This window comes from Dermochelys coriacea, chromosome 1 (genome assembly GCF_009764565.3).
Source record: "Dermochelys coriacea isolate rDerCor1 chromosome 1, rDerCor1.pri.v4, whole genome shotgun sequence".
Taxonomy (NCBI): domain Eukaryota; kingdom Metazoa; phylum Chordata; order Testudines; family Dermochelyidae; genus Dermochelys; species Dermochelys coriacea.
This window is the reverse complement of record NC_050068.2, coordinates 166,165,096-166,183,331: the sequence shown is the minus strand read 5'-3', so window position 1 is coordinate 166,183,331 and position 18,236 is coordinate 166,165,096. Positions and strand designations below refer to the sequence as shown.

The following is an 18,236-nucleotide window of genomic DNA, read 5'->3' as shown; positions in this document are numbered from 1 at the left end:
AAATTACTTAGGACTTGACTCAAAAGCCAGATGAGCCTTTATGAAAAGTACGTAGGTGTGTTTTAACTCAGTGTGCCTACATCTAGGTACTTATCCAGGCCTAATCCCCATGCAATTAGAATGCCTCACAAATATTAATGCACATATCCACACACCAATCCCCCATGCTAGTATCCCTATCTTACAGAAGAGGGTAACAGATAGAGAGACATTAAGTGACTTGCCCAAAGTCACACAGGAAGTTCGTTGCAGAGCTAGGAAGTGATACCAGACGTCCGAAATCCCAGTCCAATCCCCTAACCACAAAGCATACCGTTTGCTTGTAGTCCCCTGGGAGCTCCATATAAGGCACCCTTTTGGCGTTTGGGAAGTTACTATGCCAAAATTAACATCCTAAAGTATCAATTTACACACACACACACTCACACACACACACTCCAGATGTGTAAATGGTATTTCATAGAGAAATCAAAATGTTCTTTACATTTTTCCCCAAATACTGCACTTTCATCTAAAATTTGCTTTTTGAGAGAGTTAATAGGACAAAGATGGGGAAGAAAGCCTAGAAAAGTAACTTCTGACGTGGTTTTGTCCTACTTCACTAAAAAAAGTCTGACGCTATTAATACTTCAAAAAAAATTCACCAGCTTCAGCCAAAGCGAAGACTACAGTAGTACTATGCATCTCAGTGTCATTTCTTCTGGTCAGCATTGTATCTAAGAAAAAGGGGATAGTAAGAAAGCATGCATATCAAATTTAGTAAACTGTCAAGCTATTCTTTGTAGGATGAATGCTTTGCATGGCATAAGAAAGATGCTGTAATTAAAAGAATAGCTCCCTTATGACTGAGAACTGAGAAAATTTAATTATGCTTTCAACTGTTGGGAATGAGAGACTCTGATGACAGAGATACTTCTCCACAGTCACACGAATTACGCCTAGTAAGATTTAATGAAACTTAAGTAGATTCATTGGTAATAAATAATGTCACTAAAATAAGTGTTCATAAAAACTTTAACTTAATATATTCTTTTCTTATTATTTTACTTATGAAATTAAAATTTTCAATCCATGACAGAATCAAATGTTGCAGAAATCACAAACAGGGTGAAATGCATTAAATGAACAAATTTAACAATTACTGGCATCAACTGGCTCCATTCCTGGCAATCCCACCAGAGGGCACGGAGACTGAACTACCCCTTTCAAAGTTGAGGGTGGTTAACACTGGTCAGACTGGAAGCCCACATTGGATACATGAAACAGTTGGGAGCCCTCTCGCAAAGTAATCTCTCTCAACTGCTATAGTCTCTTTCCCCAGCCCAATGACTACCCTTTGTCATTCATAGCATTTATGTTGACATTACCAAAACATTTTGATTAGTTTCAACTCAAAATTTTCCTCAACTTTTCAATTCACTGAAAAATTCCCCCCCCCCCCAAAATTAACCAAACCAAACAATCCATTATTCACCTAACTCTACTTAGCCCTGGTCTACACTGGGGAGGGGGGCTTACATGAATGATATAGCTGAAGTCGACGTACTTAGATCGACTTACCATGGTGTTTTCACCACGGAGAGTCGACTGTGGCCACTCCCCCGTTGACTCTGCCTGCTCCTCTCGCAGCGCTAGAGTATAGGAGTTGACGGGAGAGCTCTAGGGGTCAATTTATTGCGTCTAGATTAGATGTGATAAATCAATCCCTGCTGGATCGATCGATGCCCGCCAATCCAGCGGGTAGTGAAGACACCCTTAGGAGCTGCTTTCAGTGAGACTTAGACACTTAAGAGCCCACACAGTATTTGCCAGCTGGCAGTTTTAACTTGTTCTTTTAAATCAATTTGGTCTATTAAAATTTGAAGTGATCTATCAAATTTAAGAGAAAAAAAGACCAGTTTGGTCTTATGACATCATTGACTTGTTTTAGGCTGCCGCCCAGTCTAGCGCAGCATTTTTCAAAGTTTGGGTCGTGGCATATAAGGCACTGGGTTGCTCTGGACGGCACCGCTGACCGGGATGATAAAAGTCCCATCGGTGGTATGGCCCAGCTAAGGCAGGCTAGTGCCTACCTGTTTCGACACCGCACTGCACCTCGGAAGCGGCGAGCAACAGGCGGGCCACAGGGCTCCATGTGCTTCCCCTGCCCTGAGCACTGGCTCTGCACTCCCATTGGACAGGAACCTGCATCCCAAACTCATCCCTGGCCCCACCCCAGAGCCTGCATCTCCTCCTGTACCCCAGCCCCCGGCCCCAGCCCTGAGCCACCTCCAAACCCAGAGCCCCTCCAACACCCCAACCCCCTGCCCCAGCCCAGAGCCCCCTCCCACATCCTGAACCCCTCATTCCTGGCCCCCCCCATAGCCCTCACCCCCAACCTCTCCCCTAGCCTTGAGCCCCTCCCACACCCCAAACCTCTCATCCCCAGCTCCACTGGGTCATGGGCATCAACAATTTTCTTCAGCTGGGTCCCCAGAAAAAAGTTTGAAAACTACTGGTCTAGCAGATAAAGGGACTGGGAGTCAAGAGACAGCTGGGAATGGAACCCACATATCACTGACCTGCTGTGTGATGTTGGGCAAGTCACCTCACCAAGCCTCTGTCTCCCTTCCCACCCTTTGTTGGTCTTGTCTACATAGATTGTAAGCTGTTTGAGGAAGGGATAGTCTGTTGTTCTGTGTTTGCCACAATGGTATCTCAATTTCAATTGGGTCCTCTAAGTGTAACTGTAATATAAATAATCAATAGCTTGCTCCCTTTTCTCCAACATTCCTTGATGCAGAGACTAGAGGTTGATAAACATTAAAGGAGGGCAAAGTTTCTTTTTTGTTATTTTAATACTTGACTATGTGAAAAGTTAAACCTTTATCAGTGTTGATAAATGCAAAGTAATGCACATTGGCAAACATAATCCCAACTATACATATAAAATGATGGGGTCTAAATTAGCTGTTACCACTCAAGATAGATCTTGGAGTCATTGGGGATAGTTCTCTGAAAACATCCACTCAATGTGCAGCGGCAGTCAAAAAAGCAAACAGAATGTTGGGAATCATTAAGGGATAAATAGTAAGAGAAGAAAACATCACATTGCCTATATATAAATCCATGGTATGACCACATCCTGAAAACTGCGTGCAGATGTGGTCGCCTCATCTTAAAAAAAAAAAAAAAAAAAAAAAAAAGATATTGAAATTGGAAGAGGTTGAGGAAAGGGCAACAAAAATGATCAGGGGTATGGAATGGCTGCCATATGAGGAGAGATTAATAAAACAGGGACTTTTCAGCTTGGAAAAGAGATTACTAAGGGGGGAATCTTATAGAGGTCTATAAAATCATAACTGGTATGGAGAAAGTAAATAAGGAAGTGTTATTTATTCCTTCTCATAACACAAGAACTAGGGGTCACCAAATGAAATTAATAGGCAGCAGATTTAAAACAAAAGGAAGTATTTCTTCATACAATGCACAGTCAACATGAGGATGTTGTTAAGGCCAAAAATAAAACAGGGCTCAAAAAAACTAGGTAAGTTCGTGGAAAATAGATCCATCAATGGCTATTAGTCAGGACAGGCAAAGATGGTGTCCCTAGCCCCTGTTTGCCAGAAGCTGGGAATGGGCGACAAGGCATGGATCACTTGATGATTACCTGTTCTGTTCATTCCTTTTGGGGCACCTGGCATTAGCTACTGTTGGAGGTTATGTTCTTTTCTAACACACAGGATTTGTAGAGTTATATTTGTCTATTTTTTAGAATTTGGCTTTGTATGGTCCCCGCAACCTTCTGCTCCCCATGTGAAATATTTTTGACTACTCATACTCATTACTTCTCCAGACTTTTGACAATTATTCTAATTTAAAGCAGCGTTAATCTATCTTGGATCTATGTAAACAGAGATCCTAACAACAATTACAATACCAGCCTGGGAAATAGGAAATACAGGTTTCATCTCTCACTTCACAGCTTTAACTCTGGGGGGAAAGAAATAACCACAGAAGCTATCAATGTTCAGCATGAACAGACCTGTTCATTTTCTTACGTTTGGTCAGAGTAATTACACGCATCAAAACAGCAACTTAATCCAGCACCACAGAAAAAGGATAACAAACAAGCCAACCTTGTCCAGTTGCATGAAAAACAAAAAAGCAGCTGTAGAAATACTCTAGCATTACTCAATGCTTTGGACCAGACTCTGCCACTCCTACTCAGGTAGTACTTTATTGACAATAGTGCTATTCATGACTGACAGAGCTGCTTGTAGTATAAAGGTACCATGTGAGTAAGAGTGGCAGGATAATGGAGCTACTTAGAGTAAAACACTCAAAGTAAAAAAACGACAGCAGAATCTGGGACTCTGTTTGCCAACAATGGCCTGAATCCCACAATGAGCTCTGTGGATTGACCCCAGCACTAGAACAGACCCCCATTAACTTCAGTCTGCCTGCCTAGATGCTCAGAAGCTAGAAGGCCAGAAAGCCATGTTTTACCTCAAATGAAATTTCATTAACTCTGAAATTTCATGAAAATCAACCCAAATCTCTGGCTAAGAGTTTGTATGACCCATGTTGAAGATAAGCTACCCTACTAAAATGAAACAAGAACTAATTGACCGATTTCAATGTATTCTATGAGACTGAACGGAAATGTGCATTGGCTGTTCCTACCACAGTGAGCTGTAGCTCACGAAAGCTTATGCTCAAATAAATTTCTTAGTCTCTAAGGTGCCACAAGTACTCCTTTTCTTTTTACCACAGCTTTGTCAAGCACAAAGAATAATAGTAAAACTATTCATTTTAGCTAATAATTGGACACTTTCTATTACACTAATCATTGCACAAAATTTAAATGCTGGGTGTGGAGTTTCCACAATATTGCAGTCAGTCAAATGTAACAAATCATTGATTTCTGACAAGGACCATTTATTCAGTTGCAACAGTATGTATCTGTTAGCACAGGCAGTTTACAAGTGGAAAATATTAGGGCTGACGGATTAATTGCTACAATATAAAATGCCATAGCTTTATTTTGTATTAGCTGTTTCTTGGTCAGTAAGGCCTGAAAAACCACTCATTCATGGCAAAGGGGAAGCTTCCCCTGGAGAGAGGAGGGAACATGCCACCCATTTTTGCAGAACTTCAGCTTTCATTTAAAATAATGAAGCTTCTACCTTGGAAACATTCCAAATGTGAAGCAATGCAGTGATGTCTTTCCAGAGTCTGCAGACAGCTGCAGCGCTTCTGCAGCTGTTCACAGCTGCATCTGCTACCAAGCAGCAACAAGGATGAGTTAACAAGGTTGTGGGCAGCATACAGCTACTATTCAGAACCCTGTGGACACCAGAGAAATCCTCAAAAATGTCATCTTTATGTAGCCTGAGAAAGCTGAAAGCCTAGAGTTATTCATGGGGAGGATGCTTCCAACACCCACCCTTCCCCTGCCTCCCAAAATATGGAGACTGAATAGGGAGAGGGTTAACGTACTGGAGACCTGTTTCCTCTCCTCTTCCCATACCCAAATATCAAAACCTTGAGTGAAGGCAAGAGACTTTATAGGGGGTGGGCAGAAAAATATAAAAAGCTCATTTACCATTCCAGCAGCTAAAGTGGGATGGTCATATTTATTAGACACTTGCTAATCAAATACTAATATGAAAGATACAGGGTCCAGGGACAGCAACCAAAAGGAATCCCAGCATCATTCCCTTTCTGGCATTGGCATGGAAGGGGCAGGAGACCTATGCTTCTCACCAAGGAGCTGCCCCGAACCTTGGTGGTGGGTCCATCCCCATCCTCATCTTTTTTAGCTTTAGATCTCCAACTGTTAGTGAGATCTGGCAGATTTTTCAAGTCTGGCTGGTGAAGGTATTTGTAAATGCCCCAAATAATTCTTTAGATGAAGGTACATCTGCTTCATAAGATAAAAAAGGAAGCAACAGCAGTTTGCTATCAAAATAAAAAGTGCCATGTCCCAGTTTTGAAGACCCACACACAGTGGGTTTATTTCCTACATACTTTAGTAATTCTATACCACAAAAAAAAAAAATTCAGAATCTCATACAGTCATTCAGTCACTATTACTGTCAGCAGTGCATGGGTGTCAGATCAGTGGCTAATCTTGCATGCCATATGTGCTGCAATAGCTAAATGCTCTAGGCAAGTTGGGGGATGAAATAGCACACTTCATGAATTTCCTCAGCATTGTTTATTTTAAATATAAACTCATTGCAGAATGTTATGTATTCAGTGGATTTTACATATTACATCTTCTAACATGCCATAAACCCTATTGAATCTATTTCCAATCAAAGTGGAAACCTATACGACCACATGGGGACAGGCTCCCACTAAGTTGCAACGAACCATCTAGATTTTTTCAGAAAACTCAGAAAGTAGGCATTTATTTTGTGTACTCAGCAACCAGTCCTCTTCTCTTGATGCTGGTTTTCTGGGAGAGTATGGAGGTTTGAGAGAGTAAGGATTTGATGAACTGATCATATCAAGACAATGCAAACACATTCCGAGTTCTTCTTCATATAGTGCTGCTAGCGCACCTCAACCCTGACCTGCACTGTTCCTGTGATTAGCCTCTCATGAACAGAGGGGGTCTGTTGTGATGAATCGTGCAATGATTCTGTGATGAGCACAAGAGACTGGGAGGAAACCAATTCCAGTTTTACTCAGAAAACGAAAGGTATACAGCTAATGCGTTAAATTAAATGTGCCAGAGTCTGTTGGTGCTTCTAATAGATTTTGCTTTGGGAAAAGAACAAAGCACACAAATATAGTGCTGACAGGGGCAACCTTCAGTTTAAGTCTGACATTTATGCTGGTTTTATGTAACCATGTTATTGTCGGTTATATTTGTTACTCTTCTATGAAGGAGCACTACCATGGACACTGCAAGAAGATGCTTTTACTAAGAAACAGAGCACACTTTTAAAAGAAAATTTATTCACTATAAAATGCAAACATCTTTATTTCTTGCAAGGTTGTTAACTGCAGATACATTTTCCAAAAGCCAACAATATCTTGTTTGATACCTCACCATACTACCTGCTTTGAAAATTCTCCCTTTGTTTTTAAAACAAAAAGGAAAAAGAAGGGTCAGATTGATTCTTTTATGCCACTATTGTATGATTCTGTGAGAAATGTCACTGTCTGCTACGATTCCATGGGAGCCTCTCCAGGAGAAAGCAGTCTCTCAGGCCGTCAGCCCATGTAACTCCCCAGGATATTAAATCTTAGAGGTTGGTCTCAATTCTGAAGGACTACTGGGTAGTTGCTAAGTGAACAAGTAGTCTGGTTAGGCAGCCACCTACAACTGCCTTCCCTAATACCAATGTATCAAAGAACTAAAACGAAAGGGAAATCTCACATCAAAAGCTATCTCACTGCACCCCTCATTACCATCCTAATGTGGCATCCTATAGCAGAAGCTTAGCCAGCCTAACTGAATGCCCACCAGCTAGAGAAGATTTCTGCAGAGGCTTCAGTGGCCCAAATACATCACGTCGCCCTGGATGAACACTTTTCTTCGGTCAACCAGGGAGAAGCAAGGGGCCCACTAATTCACCCTCTTCCCAAGGGTCAGAAAAATAGGACAGAAGATGTTTCACCATTGATTTTAATTTCTTGTTAAAATATCCTCTAAAACAAAAGAAACCCCCTACAAACATCCCTCCCTTGCAAATCTAGCCCATGAAAAACTATAAACAATTAATCCTCTTTTGTTCTGGCTTTGCGAGTACAGCAAACCATTCTAGATGCATCACCTGGGAAACTAGATAGTTCTCAGGGGATTGGCAACAGAACATGGACTTTTTGCTCCTACATCGCTGATTTAAATCCAATCCCAGCTGGTGATCAACAAGAACCACCACACCTGTAACCCTGTTGGCAGCTGCATTAGAGAAGTCCAAACTGAAGAGGCATGGGGTCTGATCCTGCAAGGCACCAAACATCCTCAACTACAATGGAAATAGAGAGTGCTCAGCACCTCTCCAGAGATGCTCAGCACCTTGCAAGATCAGCCCCATGAACACTACTCTATCCTCTCACCCTACAGATGGGTCCCATAGGTCAAAGCTGAAGCATAGCTGCAAGATAGTGTGGGAAATATTGCAACTACAAAGAGAAGCTCTCTTATGGCTTGTCTACATGGGATATTAGTGCACAGCAAGCCAGGGGGTGAATCTATAGGCCAAATAGCTGCCACACAGCACAGCCCCCTTTAACAAGCCCTCAGTTAAAACAGACCATTATTATTCACACTCCAATAGTTTTTATTTACATGAAAAGAGGGCATGGTCAAGCTTAGGAAGCCAATATATTCAACTTCCTAGCTGCATTTTAGACAAGGTGATTCCAGATTTAAAAAAAAACAAAACAAAAACACCCAGCTAGAACAAACAGCTCCATTAAATGTTTTTTCAGGAGGGCACTCCAGGGTGCAAGAATAAATATCAAGTCAGTTTTGACATTGGGAGACCAGAGGGTAGGAATTGCTGGGATTTCATTTAAAATGAAACAAAACAATAGCTTCCATAATCCTGAAAAATAGGCATTTGTAATAGGGAGGTAAAATTGTTGGCCTATTATACTTGATAACTATCAGCATGTTCCCCTTTTTATGCGGTCTTTATTATCACACTCATTTTTATGCTATCTTCGTAGAAACTGAAGCAGTAACAAACATCCTGGGTTTTTAAAGATAACAACATCCTAGCCATATTGTCTCTGTAGATCATTTCCCTGCCATTGATTGCTTTAGTGGATAAATTCAAAGGCAATTTTAAATCTATAGATGGTCTCAAAATTTATTGAATCTGCAGCACTAGATCACCAACAAGCTTTGTGGACTCAATACGTAAGCAGAATTCATTTTTGGTGTGATAACATTGAGGAAGGACGTTTTAAGTGTAGTACAGCACAAATGAGGATTGTTTGCAACATGCTTTGGGACAGTGGATTCTGCTTGACATCTACTGGCAGTTGCTTGCTATTGTGCCAGAACTTTAACTGGAGTTAAAGTCTCTCATCTTAACCAAATTTCAGGAGAGATTCATCTCTGTGCTGCTGCAGAGCTATTTTGGGGCTGCTGGGGGCCACTTCCATCCCTGAAACAAGTTAGGGAAAACTTAAGAAAAAGCTATACCCTGTACAGCATTGTACTAGCTTCTACAGACATTAGCACGGAGGTACAGTTCTCTCCTAGCCATGCCCCTTGCCACACCTCCCTCCTCTGGCATACTCCCCATTCTGCCTGCAGCCCTCACAAACATGCCCCTAGTACCAGGGCAGGGAATAGGCAGGACAAAGGCAGCAGAACCTGCTCTGTACCTAGCATATAGCATCCCACATCACTGCTATTCACCAGGGTGGAGAGTGTTTTGCCTGTTCTATGCAACACAAAGACTGATCCAGAGTCCCCAAGGTAACTGAAAAGGAGTACTTATGGCACCTTAGAGACTAACAAATTTATTTCATAATCTTTGCGGTTACCAAAAGCAAATGAAAATCTGGATCCAAATAAGAGAACTAGAATCCTATAGATTCATGTAAACAATTTGGCCCAATATACATGCCAAAGACTATAGGTCTAGAGAATCACCAATTTCATAGCAAACAAAATATCACCTTCCAATTTCCTTCATCGCCAATTAGCATTCAAGACTAAATCAAAAACTGCCTCTTAATTACTGAAGCCAGCACTAACTATTCCAGTTCTATTTCTATAGAATTCTGAAAATTGGATTCTCCATTACACATGCTGTATTTAAATTAGTTTTCTACCTCATTCCTAGCAATTGTACTTTGACAAACCCAATTAATACACAATTAAGATTTCTTTTTAAACCTACTTAAAACTGAAATGGAGCTTTAACAAAACAATTTAAAACTATCTTATAAAAAGGGGAATTAAATTCCCCTTTACATCTTAATACAGGAATTTCTTTAAAAAAATAAAGATGCACAAGGGGAAATATTTTATTTGTTGAAATATACCACAGAAAGGCAACAAATGGCATTTTATTTTTATACTACAAGGTGTCAGTTTCCCACCAATCCAGACCAGAACCAAGTTGTGACGGTTTAATACTGCATATGTAGGTATAATGCCAGAAAGACTGTCAGCAGAAGGGAAGCACAGAAATAAGCTTCCTGCCCCATCCCTGGCCCCCTCCCAAACCTACAAACTATTTTTCAGCCCCTCAGTGACAGGTGCCACAAAGGAACTTAGAAGTCAAGGGCCTTGGGTTGCATGTTTGTCACACAATACACCTCCTGATCGACCCACCAATAGCAGCTATGCAAACACCGACACTAAGAATCTGTATGGTGGGCCTATACATATGGCCACTGCCTCTCAGAATACAGTTTTATAATACTGCTTTTGCAACATACATGCATTCCCATTTGAAGGCACTTCCATGAGAAGGTAGAATTTGGATTTTAAAGTTCTGGATCATAATTACTTGAATATGACAGGGGAGACAGCAGCATATCTGCAAAAGGCTAAACAAGAATGAATCAATTCATACAGAATATTCAGGAAAATCCCCTACATGTGCTTATTTCATGTTCTGTGAGTCAGTGGGGCATTATTTGACCTGTGATTTCTGCAGAATAGATACTATGCTACATTATATAAATACATTAATCAGAAGAAAAAAAAAAGAAAACACTAGTGGAAGCCTAATCTCTTCACCCTATCTCTAAAATTAAAAAGCCTGAAACATAAGTTATCACCATGCAGGGGCCTAGTGATAACCAAGAAGTTGTCAGGTAGCTACAATATATTCTACCAGTAGGAAGACCAAGATCTTGAGAAGGCAGCCAATCCAGATTCCCCCAAGTTTGCAGCAGCAGGAGGCAACACTAAAAAAATTTAAAAAAAAACAAAACAAAAAACTTCAAAACTTTGAAGACTCAACACTCCTTGGTGGCTGAAGGGATGGTTGTAACAAAGCAATGTTAACAAATCTTCAAAATAATTCACCAGCTCCTTGAAAAAGAACAGGTAAAGTTATAATATGGTACAAAGTCGACAGCAGAGAACAACACTGCAGTGTGTCCTAGTGGATACACTGGCCTGTGACTCAGGAGATCTAGATGCTATTCCTGGTTCTGCCACTGGCCTGCTGGGTGAGCATCACCTTTGTGCCTCAGTTTCCCCAGCTGTAAAATGAGGATAATGATACTCTGTCAAGCACTTTGAGATCCACTGATAAAAAGAGATAGACATTCATTTTTAATCACAAAGGCTAGAGTAACAGAATTAGATATTCACTATTAAAAATGTACAAAAATTATACACTACAATTAAATACTATCTGTGTTGGAATATATTTAGCGTTAATTAAGAATCAGATACAAAATAATGAGGCTGAATTGGTACCGCAGTGTAAGACTAAATAAAGTGCTTAGTGTGACAACCAGCTCTGGCAATAATGTGTGTGTTGTTTCAGTTATATTTTTCCCCTAGTCTTTCTTGAGTATCCATTACTCAGTAACAGTTGATAGCCTCTTTAAATTGCATATGTGAGCATAAAACCTATTGTTTTATATTCCTGTATAAATAACTACATGCTATATTATCCTCTGCTGTCCAAGTAAAGGATTGATTGGGTTATTAATTTTGTATAAACTGTCAAATTGTATTTATACACAAATCAGAATTTAACACAAAATCAAGTTCTCCCTTCACTTCTATCCATGCATTTCCATTGAATTCGGAGAAAGTACACTCATACAAAAATCCAAAGATTCTGAGTGAAAGCCAGTGCTTGGGGCCCAATCCTGCAGCTACTTATGCTTGTAACTTTACTTATTTGGATAGCTCCATTGGGGTCAATGGGTCTTCTCATGTGAATAAAATTACTCATGTAGGCAAGTTCCATAAACCCTCACCAACAAAAACAGTTGGAACCATGTGTACAGAAGCTCAAGAATATACACTCAGATGTAAGAGATAAAAGAGCTGTTGATTATCCATTTCTTCCTCCTTGCCAATGCATGATAGTGACCTCCAGATTCTCTCTTCCTCTGAGCCTTCAGCTGTGGTCCTGTCAAGTCCCTTAAGGCAAGCAGAGTTAGGCCTAGTCAGTACATTGTAAAAGACGTCCAAGGTTCTGCAAGAAGTGATGCTGGCAATTCAGAAGATGGTGCTCTGAGTCCTCATGGAATTAATGCTTCAGTGATTTCTCCTAGCATCCTGCTGAATTGCTCGAGTTGCCATCTTAAGTCCTGAGTATATATGGTCATGAAAAGTGGTTTTGCAAGAAATGAGGCATTAACACCATTGTTCCTGCCAAATTCCAACAGCATTCTGTAATCACATGATGCCTATCTACATTTTTTCCTGTAGTTTTAACTGGATAAGATATGTTTAATTTCCTATTCTACGAACCCAAAAATTGTTGTGTAGTGTTGCTATGTGAAGATAAAAAGTTGTTACATGCAGATACATAGAGATAGTTGCAACTCAGTAATGCAAAAAGTGGTCTGTATATATGCTGCTACAATTAGTAGAAGTCTTTTAATCCAGAGAGATCCCAAGATATAAAATCTCATATTATATATAATCACTGTTTTGTCCAGTGTTTGATAGGAACAAACCCCAAAACAACCCAGGGTTTTAAAGTGTTTAAGGCATGAAATATTACAAGGAAAATATTTGTAAGAACTTGTATTTTTGTTAAAAAGAAAAATTTTAGCTGATTTTCTGATTGACTGATGACTAGTGAGTGACATGCCATGCCAGTAAGACATCTTAATAACTAGTACGTTTTTTTCCCTCTGTTTTTAAAGAAGTCTACTAGATGGGTGGAGAGAGAAATGTCAAGTAGACTGAAGAAAAAGGGCTGCCCACTTGCCTATGACTTTTTTATTTCAGACAGACAATAATACAGCATTAGTGCTTAGGAATATAAATTACCTTCAGTTAAGAGTCTCATAACTATTTCATATGATCTGTAAAAAAGTGTTATCAATTAATTTTTACTTCACAAGTCTGTCATGACAGTCTGGGGAAGGGGGAGCACTTATTAAACACAAATGAAAAGTAGGTAAAGATCTTAAACTGACTAGACAATTAAAGTCAATGATTCTCTGAAATGAAAAACATTAGTTTTGCTAGAGTTATAAAAAAGTCTAAAAGATTTACTACTATGTTAAGGATTTATACTCCTAATGCATATTACAGCAAAAAGAAAAACAATCATAAACTAGTCCTTCCTTTATAGAGTAAAAAAGGGGGAGACAACTACTAAGGACTCCTTCACCCACATTAGGAGAACTAGAAAGGGATAATGAAAGCATATGCTGCAAAAGTAAGGCTCATACAACAGATCCATCAAGTTCATGCTGCATTTTGTTTGTTTTCTTGTTTGGGTGAATAATAGGTTTCTATTCAACTAGGTGACTGAGTAAAATACCCATATTCCTTTCATTATTCATATATTTGCAGAATGGGGCACTCTTTACTGAGGAAAATAGCTTTCACTCTCATGTAGACCCAGTTACATCATCCAGGTACTTGCATAAGCATTTGAAGGATCAGGCCCTTTTACTCAGTCACCAAGTTGAATGGAAACCTATTATTCACCGAAACAAGAAAACAAACAAAATGCAGCATGAACTTGATGGATCTGTTGTATGAGCCTTAAAATATAGATCGTTCTTACATTACTCAGCAAATTATTTGATGTCTTTCCACAATATATTGATATAGAAAAGGGCATCTACCCTATCTCATGAAACTAGACTCAAATATTCCTATCTATGAGGTCAAAACTACAACTATTATAAATTTACTTACAACAACTGCCATAAATTCAGACACCATACTGCTGAAATATTCCAGTTGTCAGTGTGGTAATGTTGCAGATTGCCCTGCGTGTTTAACCTTGATTGTACATAATTGTTAACCACTGACCCATTCTCCAACACTCTTAGACTGGAGTATGTTGCTAAGCAACCAATGTTTGCTCCAGATACTTTTTAAAGCTAGTGTAGCAATGGCCAAGAGTCAACAGAGTATTGACCATTATACGGACTGGTTTTGAGGTGGGGGGGAGATAGTAGTTACATATTGGTCTGTTTTAAAATGTAATATTAAATGTTATTCTACCATGCATCAAAAATTCTTAGAGAGGCCTTTACAATATTGCAAACTACAGCAGTTTATACAGTCTTTTCGGCCAATAAAGTTATACTGCCTCTTGATTCTAAAACTTTCAGTGTAAATTAAGTGCCACTAGCATTATGTAATACATTCCCTGAATTTCTCATTCACTAAAGATGAATAGTAAGTTTCATACTTACCTGAGCAGGAAATCACACACTTTTCTAAGGCATAATAATTCTAAGCTAGTAGAACCTATACCAACCACCACCATTTAGTTTGTCTGCCAATCTAATATGAATAGCAACCCTTCATATAGTAACTAGGAATTACAGATTACATCCTTAAGATCAATATAACTGTGTGCATGACAGGGGTCCATTTAACTACAGGAATGTTCAAAAACCCAAGCCAAGTTTTAATAGGGAAAACAGTTTTTAAAAAGCAAATGGTAATCTATTACTCTCTGGGCCAAAAGTAAAAGACTGCTCAAAAGATAGTGAGTAAAAAAAAAAGAGTCGAATTTGTATATTATGCCAGGTTGCTGAGATGCAAGTGTTTTTGTTTAGTTCTCAATTATGCAGTATTCCATCATAAATAGCTACTATCACATATTAAGATTCAATTGTTAGAAGCTTGATCTTTTGCCAGTTGAAATCAATGACAAAATACCACTGACTTCAATGGAAGCAAAGCTGAGAAACTAAATTAATCATAAAAAGAAAAGGAGTATTTGTGGCACCTTAGAGACTAACAAATTTATTAGAGCATAAGCTTTCATGAGCTACAGCTCACTTCATTGTAATGCATCCAATGAAGTGAGCTGTAGCTCACGAAAGCTTATGCTCTAATAAATTTGTTAGTCTCTAAGGTGCCACAAGTACTCCTTTTCTTTTTGCGAATACAGACTAACACGGCTGCTACTCTGAAACCTGTAAATTAATCATAAAATTAAGAAGGTAGGGAAGAACATGCAGACAGCAAAGCTCCACAGTTCTGTTTTTATGTTCCACTAATAGAAATCAGTCCTTAATGGGTAGGCTTAAAGAATCTGGCCTTTTGGGGGAAAACGTACTGACGTGCTTGAATAAATATTCAAGTAGTTGAAAATGTTTAATTTCCAGAATAAGGCAGTGTACCAGTTCCACACACCTATATAAATATATTTGCTTTAGTTTAAGACTGTGAAAGAGAAACCAGACAGCAGTTGGGGCAACCACACACACACACACACACACACACACACACACACACACACACACACACGTACGTACATACGTACGTACAAGTAGTTTGGACCCTAAAAATCATTCTTTCATTTAAAAGCCAAATAATCTTTTACCAAATGTAGTCATGATTATAACAAATTTCTTAAGATCAGAGTATTGGAGCTGATTGAAAAATTTCAAACCTAAAAAAATTGCAAAAAACTTTTCCCCTCATTTTTCAATCAGCTCTAATGTGTATCTTTAAAAAAAAGATCCATTGCATTTAGGGGAAAAATCTTGGCTCTGTTGAGGTCTATGGCAGAACTCCCATTGACTTCAGTAGAGCCAGGATTTTCATTCTTAGTGTAAGCTCAAACCTAAAGCTGTGTACGCCCAGCATGGTAATATATACCACTGCATTTCATACACAGGTTCTGCACTAAAATCAGCATTTGGAGTATGTTTTAGTTATTTTGAGACAGATTATAAACCAAATAAGTGCTGGCAGATTATTAGCCATAAAAAGGCTATTAAGTATAATGAAATTACACAAAATCGAGGACCCTGGTGTAATCTGACCACTTCCCTTTATGGTAAAACTAATCAGTGAAAAGTTTTTAGAGGATTTCAGAGCATGTAACCTGGGTTTGCAGTATGTTTTCACAAAGATATGCAGTGTGTACGTGTCACTCCCTTGTCGGTCAATCATTCTGATTTTTTTTTAAATTCTAACCCTTATGTATTAGTTCCCCCAAAATAAACACTGCAGCACTACTAAAATTTCTCGGTCACAAAGCTGACCTGGCAAACACAAAACCCTACATGCTGGGTTTCTCAGTGAGCTGGCTCCGCTTGTCTACTTCATTCTTGCAAGCTCAGACATGGAAATATACAAAAATCTTGGTCCCTGAAGTTCCTGGAGTATAAGTTCCATTATGTTCTAAGACAGGCAGACAGAAAAAACATAAGGACAGTACAATATGCATGAGCACATGGGCCTCAAGCATACATGCATGCTCACAATCCAACAGACAGCTGGTAGAACCAATTTTAGGCCTATCTGCCTTTGCAGAATTATGTCAGAGTGAACCATAAAAGACTTCAAAATGCATACACTTCCCAAGGAAGACAGCAATTCAGGCAATACCCAATGAGTGTTGCAGTCACTAACTGGCCAATCCTGCAGTCCTCAAGGAAACAATTCACAAAGTCAGTATTGATTGTTGAAGTCCCTGGGAATTCTGACAGCATCAGGATCCCAGGAGTGAGTCATGAAACTTTCTACTTAAGGGTCAAAACAGAATTAAATTAAAATAATTGTTTAAAAAAAGCTACTTAATTTGCTTTACACAGTAAGTTACCAGGCAGTAAGCAAATCTGATCATGTCATATTTGAAAACAAGACTTTTGAATTCAAATTCTGTGGGGGTTTTTGGGAGGGGAAATAAATACTGTGGGGGAAAAAAATTGTCATTACTTAAATATTAAGGGCTGGATTTTAAGGTCGGCTGATGGCCTTAACACAGCTGAAGAAGGCCAATGGAAAATATCCCCTGCACAGGAGAATCCTCCAGTGGCATAAAACTGGCAGAGGCAACACAACTACATCCCTAACCTAGTGTAAGGGGAAGAAGGGAAGGATGATGTGGGGGAGCTATTCAGGATCATGGGGGGGATTGCGAGGGCATTGTAAAACTATATGCCTGATCCTCTCCTGGCAGTCAGCTGCCATTCATCCTCTACTTTATCCACCCAAGAATCAAGCCCTAAAAATAAATTTTAAAAATTCTTATGACATCCAGCCAGGATGAGCCAGTTTGGGCTTTGCCATCATGCTCTCATACTGGTATAGTCAAGTCACATTTCCAAAAAATAGACATCCCTAGCCAGAGGCTGAGAAATCACCCTTGAATTACAAGATTAACTGACAAACATCTCACAGTTCCTATGCAGCGAGAGAGAGTTCTCACTCTGGTCCAAAATCCTGAAGCCCTTACTCCATTTATATTCAGCTTTCCCTCTAATAAAACTGCCAGGGAAGTCAACAGCAATTTTACCTGAGCAAGAGACTTGGTAAAAGTGGTGAAGAAATGGAGTAAAAACCTCAAAATTTGGCACACGCTGAAATTTCAGAAGACAGACTGTGCAACCATTAGCACGCTTTACTAACAACAAAGCACAGCTCAAAGAATATTTTTTAAAGAGGAGAGTAGGAGCTGGGAGGCTCAGGGGATTGGTAATGGAATTTAGGGCCCCTCACCTCTAGGCTGTCAATTCAAATCCTGCCCAGGCCAATAGCAATTGAAAGTCATTGCCATTCAATGCTTTATGAAATAATGTTGGTCTGAGTACACTTCCAAGTGAACAAGGGCCACATTAGGAAGCCATCAGCACAATTTGCACCCTTGCTGGGAGTTTCACAGGAGAGGTGAGGTCCAAGAAAATGTGCAGATCAATTCTTCCTCTCCCTGCCCCCGAAGCACTTAGTTCAAGGCTGAGTCTTACTGGCAGAGCAGCTTGCATTGCTGCTGTACCCTTTCTGCGGAGCACACTTCAGTTTCCAGAGCTATTACTCCAGCACCCTTCAGCAATAAGATTCACTCTAATGATTTAATTAAGGTATCAATGCAGAAATAAATTCTCATTTACAATGTAAATTTGAGATGGTGCAGAAGAAACAGGATATTAGCAGTAGCATTCTCATCTCTACACACCAGAAGGAAATTCTGGAGAGGATAAGGGAGAAAAAATACCTAGTGGTAACTGTAAATCAATCCCTAGTATTGCACAGAAGATTAGGTCTGCACTTCACTATACCTTTTTATTGTGCTCTGTGAAGCAGAGAACAGGCCTAATGTAGCTGGGCTGTTTCTTGTATCTCATCACCAATCACTTTCTACATA

At 39.5% G+C, this 18,236-nt stretch overlaps 1 protein-coding gene across 4 annotated transcripts in view; it reads right to left on the bottom strand.

The window, feature by feature from the left end:
• TIAM1 (TIAM Rac1 associated GEF 1) overlaps positions 1-18,236 on the bottom strand; it is a 272,534-nt gene that overhangs the window by 194,806 nt on the left and 59,492 nt on the right. The window lies entirely within an intron of this gene.